We start from the raw sequence: 12,402 nt of genomic DNA on the forward strand, positions 1-12,402 counted from the left end.
TGAGAAGGACCAATAAGTTGTTCTTGGTCTATGGGGGTGGACAACTGAAATTAGAAGGCTATACCGACTCTAGCTTCCAAAGCGATATCGATGACTCGAAGTCAACCTCCGGTTCGTATTCATGCTCAATGGTGCTGCTGTCTCTTGGAAGAGTTCCAAGCATGACAGTACTACGGAGTCCACCACTAAGGCCGAATACATTGCTGCATCAGCTGCAGCAAAGGAGGCTGTTTGGATAAGGAATTTCGTCCAAGAGTTGGGCGTCATTCCTAATGGAGTTTCTCCTGTCCCGGTGTTTCNTAAAAAAAAAATCATAGTTAAATAAAATATTCGTGAATTTTTTTTAATATGAAAAAGCATAACTAAAATAATTATTTGATTTTTAATTCATTCATGACATATAACATTAATATATTATCTATTTTAATTTTTAGTAAATTCTTAAAATAAATGTTAATAATACTCAATAACTTAAAATTCTAAAAAATTAATTACGTTAAAAATCTATGCACGTAAATTATCACATACGTGAGTTGCTAATATTGTATTATATGTGTATCATATGTACTCAGATGTTAGTATAAAATTAAACATACTTTTTGTAAATAGTTCTCTTACACAGCTCTCCATCACCACAAAAACTAAATCTACAAACCTGGACTTGTATTATTACAAATGTCTCACGTCGAACATTAAAATTAATGAAGAATAGTTTATTAAATCAAGATGGAAATACTGCTTAACAAACAAGTTTTTTACTACGAGACACCACTTGAGTTTATAACATAAAATCACTTGGTGTAACGGAAGAGACGACCTAGAATAAAGATCAATGTTGATATTTGTTAAAATGCGCTTCTCAAAAGATCGACAATGTCACAAATATCCAACATCAAACATTAAAACTAATAGTGAGTAGCTTATAAAAACACAAATATCATACCACCAAATAGACAAATACCTAACATATATACATACAAGTATAAAAGATCAGTTCCTATCCATCTCTTTCTCTGTTTGTTTCCTCCACTCTGTCATTGCTTCTCAGCAGCCCTTCGCTTTTTATTTCACCACCACTCGAGTAAGACCATCAAAGTAAACAAAGTTAAAAAAGGGATGAAATAAAAAGTTGGCGGTGGGTGAAAAAACAAGACATATACTATTGGGTTGACGGTAATAAAGAAGATGAAAAGCTCAAATCTGACATGAAATCACGAATTCAGGCATTGTTCGTGCTCTGATTTGGTGTTGATCAAAAAGACTATAAAAATACAGATGGTGGATAAAATTCTAGGAAATAATTTCTTACCATTTGATTAATAGAGAAGTAGATATCACGCTTTCAAGGGGAAATGAATCAGCCACTTGGAATTGTTTGAATTTTATAATTCCTTTCTCTTCTCTTTCAACATTGGTAAAATTATATTAAAGAAATATCTCCAGTCTTGTCCACCTCTTAAAACTACAAGTTAACAAGTGTCTCTCTTGACAGATTCATAGAATTTTGCACACACTGCTCTCAAATTTTATTTTATTTTATTTATTTTTATAACGAGGAACAAGAAACTACTGTTTTTCCGAATATGTACGTAGGAAATCCTATAAACATGCCGTGGCCCGAGTTATCGACACGTGTTTGTGTGTATATGTATGTATAACAGACAGGGGTAACAAAGGAAAAATGAGAGTACAGTATTGGACTAAGAGTCTATGTGTCTTCTTCCTTTAATTGAAAGTTGTCGCGTAGCTAGTGTGCTTGGGTGTGGAGAGCAAAATGTGAAACCAGGACCGCCCGATATGGGAATTCACGGGATTTATGGGCCCCCCATACTAATTAATCCTCTCCTCTGTTATTCTCCCTTTTTTTTACCACCCAACATAACTAAACACAACAATTCAGATTCAAAAAAAAAAAAAGTTTATATTGAAAAGTACAATTCATTCTTTCATATAAAACGATGATATAAAATATTTTCTACTCATATATTTTATTTTCTTTTAAAATATAAATTTATGGTTTTGTCGATCTTAATCTGTACGGAGCAAGATAATGACATGTGTCATAATCTAAATTTACCAGTTATTCTGCTTATCTCTTACTGTATTATTGATGTCATGGTCTATTTTTAATTCTATAATAAAAAGTAATTATAAAAACGATTGTATAAACACACAATGCATGCCAAATGTCACTACTATTTTATGATGTACCTAAAATGTACCTGATACTCTTAATTTTTGCGGAGCTAAAATGGTTAAAGAGGGCAGACGGAGTTCTTTTGTTTTGCTCGGGCCTTCTTTGTAGGGTCTACAAAGTGGGCCTATTATAAAGATCTATAATGGGCTGAGCCCAACTAAGCTGTGAGTTGTTTCTTTATTTTGGATATCATCCAGTAATTTTTTAAGTATGAGAATAAGAACGTTAGAAATTATTCAAAATGGGAAAAAAATTAATTAGCAAAAAACCGACCGATCAGCATAAACGGTCTGTTTGTATGGTATTGGGCTTGATCCCCATGCCCATTAAAAAAGACCATCAATGGCCCAAGAATGTGAAATGGGCCAAGTCACCATTGAATGGGAGATAAGTAGAAAGCCCGTTGATTTTGGGTCCAAAACACTTCACGTGCACAATTCAACGCTATCCTGATTCATCTTCTCCATTCCATTAGCAATGGAGATCGCCATATCCACCGGAAATCTAGCTCCTTTCGGCTTCTGTACAAGGCCACTTTCCAGTAATTTTACTGGCACTTCGGTTTCAGCTCTCGGGTTCGTTTTACCTGGAGGTAAATGTCCGGCTTTCACCCCGCGCAGCAGAATTTGTACCACTAAGGCTTCAGTTGCTGTTGAAGATAAGGTCCAAACTAGGACTGCTTTGATCAGAATTGGTACCAGGGGGAGGTGAACTTTTCCTAGGTTTTCTTTTTATTTAACTCGGTTTTGTTCACAATTCTTCCTACACATGAACTTTGTAAATTTCTTGTACAGTTAAAGAATATACACTGATTTTTAATTTTGATAGCTTGTTGAAGATGTTTTGGCGGTCTAGTGGTGCTTTGGAATTGTTGATATTTTGAGTGAATACAGTTTGAGGTTGGTTTTTTGTTAGGTTTTCCATTTAAATACCGTTGTCCTCTGATGAAAGTATATGAAATATCCAGAGTGTAATTGAGTTGGTTGACAGTTGCAATACTGCATCCCGAACCCTTTCGGACGTTTGTACATTTCTTCTCAGGGGATCGACTATCTGGTGCATGATTCAGCTGGTATATTTTTCATTTAGTATCTGACTTAATCAGCATGAAGACGCCTACGACCCCTCATTTGTTTTTTGTTTCGTGGGTAAAATGGCATCCGAGTTTGTGAGTCCACATTATCTATGTGCTGCTTTTCCATTCTTTTATTCAATTCATGATAGTGTTAATCTAGAAGAATCAATGCGATGCGTGGATATTACATTGGATAGAGCATTTAAGAAATATCTCTGCAAGATGTTATTCTATTTTCATCCAATGGAAAAGTTCACCCAATGGCACTATCGAATGAAGTTATTATATCATGAATTTTGTTATGTTTACTTCATGATTTCACCTTAATGTTCTTCGTGTAGGACAGCCCACTGGCTCTCGCCCAAGCTTATGAAACGAGGGATAAACTTATAAAATCACATCCGGAATTGGCTGAGGAGGGAGCANAAAGTCGGCTCCGCAGATAATGTTGCTGATCCGCTAACTAAGCCTTTACCTGGACCATTATTCGAGTAGCATCGCGAATCGATGGGTTTGAAGCATATGGGTAGTGGGCTCTAGTGCAAGTGGGAGATTGTTAGAGTAGGTGCACGTCGAGCCAAGTGTTGGCCGAGTGTTCACAATGAAACTCTATGTATAAACAATCTTTATTTTAATAATATTTGAAATTATTGTTTTGGCACTTCTTTATCTGTATACCCATGCTAGTTGCATAGATAAAGTCTTTGAATATACAAAAAGTAGAAAGAATATGAGATGCTCATATGATGAGTATCATGAAACTCATATTTGGAATACTGTATATTCTAAACAGTTCCTAGTCGATTCAGCCGCCGCTAAGCAGAATATAGGCCGTTCGAGTTCGAGACTAGTATCTGCGATGTGAGTACCATGTTTCATTTGTAGAGGCCCGTATTTCGTACTTTAAAATTTGCGGAAAAATTTAAAATTTTCTCTTTAATTAAATAAAAAGCCTCATTCATAAAATAAACTGGTAAAAATGGTTCAACGTTTAAAGTAGCAGCGGAAGTAAATATTTGTTTTAAAGTAACAACTAAAAGAATTTCAACAAAATAAAAACTGAGTTTGGAATAAAAATAGTAAGTGCTGAAAATGAGGTCCTCGGGTTCCTACTACTGCCGACCCACGATGGCTCACTGGTCCCCGCCCTCGGTCCTGACCTCATCAGTACCTACAACAATCAAGTCTAGTGAGTCTAAAGACTCAGCATGCATATATCGTAAATTACAAGTACATATATCATAAAATTTCATGCCATGTAAAGATATCCTGTCGTAAAATGTAACGTGGGAATATCGTGTCATAAAGCGTATCATGCAAAATTGTGTCATGAATAATTATAAATACGTACATAACTGAACTGAAAATCGTAAGTGAAATGTTTGCTCCGTAGAGCCCTGTCATGAAATAGCATGTAATAATTTTCTGTTGAGATTATGTTCTACGCAAGTGGCCCATGAACTGAACTGAATCGCATGATCAGACTAAACCGCAGTATACTGGNGTGACAAAATTTTGAGTCAGCCACTGGCAGATATTGGTGGAAAGGGTCTATTCACTAAAGAAATAGATGAGGCGCTTCTCAACAGTGAAATTGATATAGCTGTACACTCAATGAAAGATGTTCCTACATACCTTCCAGACCAGACAATATTACCTTGCAACCTTCCACGGGAGGACGTTCGGGATGCCTTTATTTGCTTGACTGCAGCTTCTCTGGCTGAGCTTCCTGCAAGAAGTGTTGTGGGCACTGCTTCATTGCGAAGGAAGTCACAACTTCTCAACAGATATCCTTCCCTCAAGGTCAGTGTAATGTGACAATACCTTAATTTTTGTCTTTGTTTAGAGCCTTAACAACTTCTATATCCATTTTCACAATTTACTTAATCGCGCTTGCATGATCTAAACCATGTGTTGGAAAATTGCTTAGCTATCAGCGAGGATTTCTACACTTAAGAGCCTTTTGCATACACTAGTTTGTTTAAAACAATCGACCTTTTCCACAATTGCAATTGCAGTCCGGTGGTATCATTTCAATTTTTGCAGTACAAGAGGGTATAATGATAATTTCTGGTTTACCAGGCCCCGATGTTACATGTTTACATTTGTATGTGCTAAAAATCTGGAACATTCTGGCACTTATTTTCATTCTCTGAAGTATCACCTGAAATAAATTTCATATTTTATCACTATCATGGGCCTAGGTTTGAAGGGGTAAGTGGGCCGAATCATATAAAATGGTATTAAGCGAGGGGATAATTTGTCATTCAGTTTCTTAATTATTTGTGAGTTGTACTAGCTTTCAGCTAGGGTTGTACAAGGAGAAATCTCTGGGTTATTATCTTTTTTTATTCAATATATGCCATATAAATTCAGTATAAATTGTTCTTAATCTGTTTTTGGGATTTTTAATTCACTGCATTTTTTAGTAACATAACAATCACCTGACATTTACATGCTCCTATGTCCAAGCTTGAAAATCATTTTTTTTTAGTTTGCCTTTAACTTCTCGATTACTTTTGGAGATATTGACGACCTATTCCTTTGATTTGTTAGTGTTATAACATGAGCCAGTACACGAAGTCTGCTTTTGTTAGTCTGCTCTGAGATTTGTATTTGGGTTCGATTATGTATATTTTCCGCATTTAGGTTTGCTTACTTAATCTTTCTCCAATTAGCATTTATTGATCCAAGGAGGTGCAATCTTCATTTTGCTTCACTTCCAAGTTTCTGATACAATTATTATGCAGGTGCTGGAAAATTTTCGAGGCAACGTACAGACANAAATGGGTTGGATCGTTCTCAGGCTCGCTGCGCCCTAATTCTAACAAGAAAAATATGCAAATTATTTAACTTGACCAAAACTTCGTAATTGAACCCAAAAACGAGAATTACTCTCAACGACTTAGTGTTTAACCATGACTCCGTGTCAACCCAAACCAACACCGAACCATCATTTAGTCATGATTAAATTACACCTAAAATGATGAAATAATGCTCCTAAAGTTGGACAAGTCGAAATTTTGGTGAATGGAGGCCAAAACATGAAACGCTCTTTCGAGAGTCACTTTGGCACATTACACCGTAAATTCTCGTACGACCTCTAAACTTAACCAAATCACAAATGGCCAAAAACATGACCTTAATAACTCAATAAGGTACTGTCCAGTCCAAGTTCATAGGCTAAAAGCCAAACAAGAACTCGAAACACACCTCTGAACTGCAGGTACAGTTGCTGTAAAAAATACAGCAGCGGTTGGTGCATTTCCTTGCGTCGTTTTCTGGACTATTGGCCATTGGGGCTTGAACCACCGACAATAGTCTCTTACCAACATCCCAAGGTGTGGCTTGAACCATGGTTAAGGGCCCTAGTCCAGCCACAATCCAAGGAAACACCCAAGACAATCCCAAGCTTCACCCGAGAACACACATGTCACACGTGGGGGTGTTGCTTGTTTTGCTATCAAATGAAGGATCTAATGGTTATGAGGCTAACCATGGTCCATGCTAGACATGCTAAGGTGTTGTATGAGTCATGGCTAAGGGCTAGAAGCCAACCACAACCCACCTAACACCCCAAAACCGAAACTCAACACACTCAACAAAAACCAGAATTTTAAAACCGAAGGGACACTTGGGATGTTTCTTTTAAAAATCCGATGGGACCATGAACCAAGCCATGAAAGGTCATCTTGGTCATGTCCTAGACATGATAAGGAAGGGTTAAAACCATGGTTACAGGCCCGAAAGCCAACCAAGATTCAAACCTCACCTTAAACAACAAAACTGAAATTTCGAGACTCAAACTTGCAACTATGGAGAGTTGCTGTCAAGCCTTGATTCCTGAGTGCATGGGGCTGAAACCAACGAATCAACATGATCCTAACCCACCCTAGTACGTGCCTAGATGCAGCCTTGAGCGCCTAGAACCGAGCCAAACCCTGAACCAACAAAAACAAGCCAACCCGTGATGCACAAGGAAGGGCCGAAAATATTCTGCACAGATTTTTTTGAAACATGTTGTCATGATTTCGGTTTTGCCATTAAAATCATGAACATGTGATGTTATAAAATGCCTATATGACTTGATTGAAGAGAAATGAAGGATATAAACATACCTTAAATTTTTTCGTTTGAAAAGAAAACAAACTAGACGACGAGACAGCGCGGCGGAGACGGAGTTGCTTTGCTTTCTTGTTTTCCCTCTTGTTTTTCTCTCAAGAACTCATGATTTTCTATAACTGAAGGGCACTGAAATTTCGAGAATGGGAAGTGGGAGGGAAGGCTAGGAAAATAAATGGGAGGTTGCAAGATAAAAGGGAGAAAATAATCTTGCTATCTTTTTAGTTTGAGAGATAAGAAATGATACAACATATCAAAGGATTTGAGGTTGATTTGCTAGGGGTGATGGCTGATTTTATTATTCAAAACAAGGGAGTTAATTGCTTAATTGTTAATTAGTGGTGAATGAAATTTAGGGAATTATCTATCAAGAAAGAGGGTAAGGAAAGATATCAAAGGAAATGAGTTGTCAAATCATTTAAATCCTACAAAGGGGTGACCGAAAAATCTTCTAAATAATTATGGGTATGAAAATTGCTTAATTAATAGTTATTGAGGATTTAAAGTTGAAGGAATTGTCTATGCCAAGAAAAGATAAGGGAATGAACTAAAATTGTGAGTTGTCAAATAAAATTTTAAATCTTCTAATGTTGGCCAAAATTATGCTATTAAAATGAGATAAAATATTGCTTAATTATTGAACTTTAAATCTTTAAAGTTTTATCTACCCATTAGGTATTTCAGTGAATTAAATAAATTAGTTTAGGATGGTAATTATCTTGCATGCATGGCTAATTCTTTTAAATTAAATTACTAACATGTTAAGTTATATTTTATTAAATAAAATAAGCCTAGGTTTACTTATCTCAATTGGTCACATATTTTATTTTAGGCTTTTAATTAAATTATTGGACATAAAAGAACTTATTTACTACTTATCTCAAATTAATTAAATAAATCCTTAAACCTTTTTTTACATTAAAATAAATTATTATTTATCTTAAATAAGTTCTAGGAATGTTTTCTTATCATTAAATTTTTATCTTAAAACTCCAACTCCGGTCCGGCCTCGCTTATTTAACTGAAAAGATAAAACTAAACTTATGCGATTAAAATTGAATAATCATGACCAAACAACTTTAAAATGCCTTAAATAAAAAAGAAAACATTTTTAATTTAAAATACTAGAAATTATGCATGATTTATAAGTAGTCTGATTTAACGAGTTCTACATCATTGGTTNAGGGTGTAGTCCAAGCAACATTACTGGCATTAGCGGGACTCAAACGCCTAAGCATGACAGAAAATGTTACTTCCGTGCTGTCCATAGACGACATGCTTCCTGCTGTAGCTCAAGGGGCTATTGGAATTGCTTGTAGAAGTGATGACGAAAAAATGGTACATTCTATTCTACAGTACAGCCAAAGATTATTATTAATTTTTTTTCACGAAATATTTGTTCGCAAATATAAAAATATTGAATTTTAGAAGTCTTTTGATCGAGAATTTTCCCAGATTAAATATTTAGCGTCCTTGAATCACGAGGATACCAGACTGGCAATCTCATGTGAGAGGTCTTTTCTTGAGAAATTGGAGGGATCTTGCCGTACTCCAATTGCTGGATACGCCTGTAAAGATGAGGATGGAAACTGTATTTTCAAAGCATTGGTGGCCTCACCTGATGGAACTCGAGGTATGCTTACAGCTAATGTGTTACGCATCCTAAATCAGCTCCATAAGAATTTATGCTGTGGCTTATAAGATTAGAGGGCTCTCTTATCAATAGTTTAATATTTTGGGGTCTTCCCTTTAATTATGTCGCCACGTATTTCACGTCCTTTGAGCAAGAATCGACGTTTTGACATTTTTCTCTTTTTCCTGTGTCATCCCTACAGTTCTTGAAACCTCCCGAAAAGGGCTGTATGCTTTTGACGATATGATAAAGATGGGGATAGACGCTGGCGAGGAACTTCTCTCACGAGCTGGTCCAGGTTTCTTCGATCAATAACTTTGTAGTCAAAGTGTGGGGCATTTGAGTTCACCCTTTGACCTGCGCAGGTTACTCTACCTAGGCCATTCATTCTCCATGTTGTTGTAGTAGAGCTGTAGAGATACAATTTTTGGTGGTTATATGCCAGTTTAGTATCTTGCTCTATGTTATGTCTCCCGACTGAGTTTTCTAAGGAGGGATCGCAGTTATTTTCTACCGTAATTTTTTCTTTGACATTCATAGTCGGATACAATTAATTCGGAAAATTTCGTACCGCTCTCGGGCCGATATCTCAAGGTCGCGTCTATAGGTGAACATTAATCTTCATATGTATTGAGTTCACTGGAAAAATTGTGGACCCATATAAAAAGGGTAGAACTATGGAGCTCAAGAAGAAAAGAAGAGTAAAAAAACTTAAAGTTAAGGGCTGAGATAACATAGAACAGGAAAAAAAGGAGGAAAAAGAAGATTATTTAAAAAGAATAAAAAAAACAAGAGAAGATGATTCTTCGCAAATATCACCACTCAAGCTAACTTTCACTCATTAGTCTTGTTCTTTAAGGTGAAATTAAAACCTGAATCACCATTCCATCTAAGACATTGGCGTGAATACTCAAATATTAACATTGGCGTGAATACTCAAATATTAACTAAGTAATTATTTGAGTAGACAAGGATGTCTAATACAACTCGCTAATGTCATCACGGACCAATTGATGAAATTGAGATGACTTGAAAGCAAAACAAACATGAGGTGGATAAAAAAAAGGTCTAATCTCATCTTCATCAAGTACACCAAACGATATCCATCTTTATAATTAAAGCCCATGTCTTTGTCAATGTCACTCTTAATGAAATCATCTATATGCAATAGCCACCAGAGTTTGAAACAAGTATGGTAATGTTCAGCTAGTAAGCTAAGTCCACAAAGCAATTTATGGACTCAAACAAGCTCTCCTAGCATGGCTTGACAAACTTCGATAAAACTCTTCAGAATATGTGATTCATTGCATATAAAACGAACTCCTTTCTTTCACAAAGTTCACCAAAACTTCTGTCATTTATATTTCTCATTTATGTTGATGATATCTTAATTACAGGAAGTGATCTTCATCAAGTTAATGCTCCGATTCAGCAACTGAATTGTCAATTTACATTACGAAATTAATATGGGAAATTTGTCCTACTTCTTGGGTGTTGATGTATTTATTTATTTTTTATGGAGGGTGTTGATGTATTTTAACCATCTGAAAAAACATTCTTCCTCACTAGCTAAGACGAAGTATGTTAAAAAAGTATTGGCATGAACCAAGCAAAATATCTACTGCTCCAATGACTTCTGGACTTATAAAATTGTCTGATGAAGGAGATGATTAATTTTTTTAAGATGTTATTCTTTATAGAAACATGGTTTGTGCTCTTCAATCTTTGGCAATTATTAATTAGACCAGACATAGCATATATTGTGAATAAAGTTCGCCAATTCACGCAAAAACATCTACATTCTCATTGGAAAGATGTTAATAAACATATTATGCTATATTTAAATGTGACTCTCGATTTGGTATAAGATTGTCTGGGTCATCTTCTCTTAATCTTCATGGCTATTCTGACTGTATTTGGAGAAGTAATCCGGATGATAGACATTCTACGTCTGGTTTTTGTTGGTTTTCTAGGAATATGCTCCTATTACTCGGAGTTCAAAAAAACAACCTGCGGTAGTTTCTCAATCAAGTACAAAGGCGGAATATCCTAGTTAGCATGGCTAATGCTACTTCTAAATTAATACGGAGGAGTTGCATGTTTTTCAATCTACTACTCAGGTGATAATATTAGTGCTATCGCTGTTAGCGCAAATCCAGTCCTACATTCTCGAACAATTAAAACATATGGAACTCGATCTCATNTTTGTCGAAACATATAGGAGTCAATACATTGTAGTCGGGGATTCACCGCTTACCTTCGGGTATGGATATCCTATGTGTATGTAGTATGAAATCTCTAATCAGAATATGGTGGTAATTATGAAAGGGATTTCATAGATTACACCATCGATGCAACTACGACATGACACATAGTATCGATTCATTGACAAATCTTGATATACCAATGGTTGTCGAATCGGTCGGGATATATGAGATGAAGAGACCGTACTGTACGCTAACCATAATTGAATAGTTCTTCCAGGCACTATCATTTGATACCTAAGGAATCATGTAAGCGATGCTGCTAGGCGTTTAACAGGATTGGTTGGGTACTATCAGACTTCAGTTCTGACGTTCTTATTATCAAGGAGTTGATAAGTAAGAATGGAGCAATTGTAGTATGCTCAAATAAGGACATGTTTAGTTCGAATCACATGGAGATGTGAACCCACGGCTAGTTGTATCAATGAACCATTGAGGGCCACACAAGTACTAACTTTCTAGATCCCGTTGAGAAGTAAAATAGTTCAGTATGTTGAACGGCTTATAAAAGAGTTTATAAGTGTAAGGAAAAATAGAAGTATGACTTCTATAAGGGGAATGTGACTGTTANTGTACGGCATACAAATTAAATATTTAAAGCCATTTTCATCAACTCTTATTTTTTTTGAAGCAGTCAAAATCAGTATGGATGAGTAATAGCAATAATCACCCCTCTTAAATAAAAATAAATAAACACAAACGATTTTTTTTGTCCAAAAAATTGATATTCAACTGAACTTCTATTTTTGTAGCATCACTTGAAAAAAATAAAAAATAAAGGCTAGAAAGTATATGATTTTTGGGCTTTTGCTATAATTCTTTTAAAGTACATGATATTTCCATCAACAAATTCAAAGACAAAATTCATCACAAGAATACTGGCAAACATATATTCACACACATGGATGGAATATGGAGACTAAGTACCAATTAATCTCCTCTGTAAATATATTTTATTTCAGTTTCAGGAAGTAAGAACCTAGCTGATGTATTAATTAATTACACAATACATAACATCAATATTAGCGCTGCGAGTTTACAAATAGAAGGGATGAGTAGCAGTAGTAGCAGCAGCGTAGTCGAAGATGGATTGAAGATCCTCCCAATTCTC

At 35.6% G+C, this 12,402-nt stretch overlaps 1 pseudogene; it reads left to right on the top strand.

The window, feature by feature from the left end:
* Positions 1-2,618: 2,618 nt before the first annotated feature.
* On the top strand, positions 2,619-9,566 carry LOC140956300 (porphobilinogen deaminase, chloroplastic-like; annotated as a pseudogene).
* The last annotated feature ends 2,836 nt before the right edge of the window (positions 9,567-12,402 follow it).

Source organism: Primulina huaijiensis, chromosome 2 (genome assembly GCF_012295235.1).
Source record: "Primulina huaijiensis isolate GDHJ02 chromosome 2, ASM1229523v2, whole genome shotgun sequence".
Taxonomy (NCBI): Eukaryota; Viridiplantae; Streptophyta; class Magnoliopsida; order Lamiales; family Gesneriaceae; genus Primulina; species Primulina huaijiensis.